The sequence below is a fragment of the Plasmodium reichenowi genome, chromosome 6, assembly GCF_001601855.1.
Source record: "Plasmodium reichenowi strain SY57 chromosome 6, whole genome shotgun sequence".
Lineage (NCBI taxonomy): Eukaryota > Apicomplexa > Aconoidasida > Haemosporida > Plasmodiidae > Plasmodium > Plasmodium reichenowi.
The window spans coordinates 2,573-5,072 of NC_033651.1; the positions used below are offsets into that span (position 1 = coordinate 2,573).

Below are 2,500 nucleotides of genomic sequence, written 5' to 3' on the forward strand. Positions count from 1 at the left end.
AAAAAATAATACAATATGAATTAAGAAGAAATGTATTTTCTTTTACTTTTTTTATTTATACTTTTTTTTTATATTATTAAAAAGATATAATAATAATTATTACATTTATATATATATATACATATCATATACTTATAAAAACTTTTTCAATAACGGAATATTAATACATAAAATAATATTACATATATACAATATATATATATATATATATATATATATATATATATATATATATATATTATGTTTTATATTTTTTAATATATTTTTTAATACATAACATATTATAATATCTCATATGTTAATAATTATGTATTATATAAATTAAGAAAAAAAAAAAAAAAAAAATTACCTTATGCATAATTTATATTCAGAAACACCGAAAAAAAAAAAATGTACATAAAAATATGATACATTTTTTTAATAAAGGTATAAAAATATTGTCCCAATTTTGAGTCTATATATGAGAATACGGAAAATTTTAAATGCAAGAGTATATTCCGTAAAATATGATACGTCTATTATATATTTTAAATTATATAGAATTAATAAATTGGACAACTTTATAAATATATATTTTAAAATTAAACAAACATATATATATATATTGGAACTGCGATTATTTTTATTATTATATTTTTTATTTTTTTATATATATATTATATAAAAATTTTGTGTCGTTTATATAATAATTGTTATTGTTTATACTAATATTATTAAGAATACTACAAAATTTATAAAAAATTTATACTTATCATTATATTTTTAACTTTTTTCAAAATAGAAATATATTTGCAACAATATAATTTCCTTAACGTAAAATATAGAAATAACAAATATATGTTACAAATTATACTATACAGTAATTTATTATATATATATATATATATTTATTTATTTATTTATATTTATATATTTTTCTAAAACACTTTTAATACATTAAAAGAAAAGTATAAGAAATGTTCCTAAAAAACATTTTACTTATCATACACTTTTATTATATTTTAAAAATATAAAATAATAATAACAATAATACGATTAACATGAAATGACATCGTGTAAAATATTATTCTGAAGAAAACAATATTAAAAATCCAATGAACATTTGTTCTTTTAGGCGAATATTTTTAAACCTTTTGTCAATTGTTGGAATATTATTAGTAGTAGGACTAAACGTAAGTTAACAAATGTGAATCATTTATAATATCAATTTATATATTTATGTATAATATTCGTTGATCTTTTTATATTAATTATTATTTTTTTTTTTTTTCTTCAGAATATAATAATATTCGACAAAAGTGAAACATTGATGGAGGAGTTTATCCTATATATAGAAGAAATTTATCTGAGTTAAAAAGTATAAAGAATAGAGGTTTAACAAGTACCATTGAAAAGAATATATTAAAAAATACTATGCATCAAAAAAAATTATTTAAAAGATACTTTAGATAAAAAAAATAATAATATACCTCCTAGTTCAGTAGGTTGTGATAGTGAAGATGGTGCAAAATATAATGATGATACAACTAAGGAAAAATCTAATAATATAAATTATAATGATTTATCAAAACAGCTAACACTAGAAGAATTACGTCATGTATTAGATAATTTAAATAAAAATCCATCTAATCAAGATCTTTATAATATATGGAATCATGCTTTGGGTATAGCTAAAGAAGGATTTGATAATATGGTAAAACAATTAGAGCTTTATATACGAGATTATTTAAATAAATATGAATATCAAATTTATCATCATATGAAGGATAGAAATGTATCTGTAGGAACTAAATACTCTACATGGTATAAATCAATGCATGATATTGGAGAAGCATTATCATCTACATATATGGAACATACTCGTGGTTTTTATGGTTTAGTTAAAGAGAAAGAATCAATTGATGAAATTAAAAATGTTATTTATTCATATATAGAACTTTATGATACATTAAAAAATGAATTATATAATGAACATAAGAAAAGGTTTACAGAAAGGATGAAAAATCCAAAAAGATTAGATATATAAACTAAAATTATATTCATGGCAATTATGTGGTTTTTTGCATATATATCAACAACAAAAAAAAAAAAAACAAAAAAAAATTTAATGTAATTTCATATATATAAAGATTTATATGAAATAATATATATATATTAAAATCTTAATTAGACAATATATGTTGTTTATTTCGTAAAAACTATTTTAACATTATATATTGTTTTATAAACAATATTATATATATACACATATAATGTGTAAAAACAAAAATATATTTTTGTTATTTTAATTCACTATAATTTAAATTTTAAAAAATATTTTTGTGTAATGTAAAATTTACACTTTATATTAAGCGTATACTATAACTAATATAATATATATATATATATATATATATATATATATATATATATATATGTTTGTTTATATGCATAATATTCAAGTATTTTATTAGACACTATTTATATCATATATATCCAAAATGTGAAATGTCATTTGTTC

The 2,500-nt window shown here is 16.6% G+C and overlaps 1 pseudogene, besides 1 other annotated feature; it reads left to right on the forward strand.

The window, feature by feature from the left end:
• Positions 1 to 1,040: 1,040 nt before the first annotated feature.
• PRSY57_0600300 (exported protein (PHISTa)) lies at positions 1,041 to 2,026 on the forward strand (annotated as a pseudogene; the record flags this gene model as incomplete).
• Positions 1,041 to 2,026: a sequence feature.
• Positions 2,027 to 2,500: the final 474 nt, after the last annotated feature.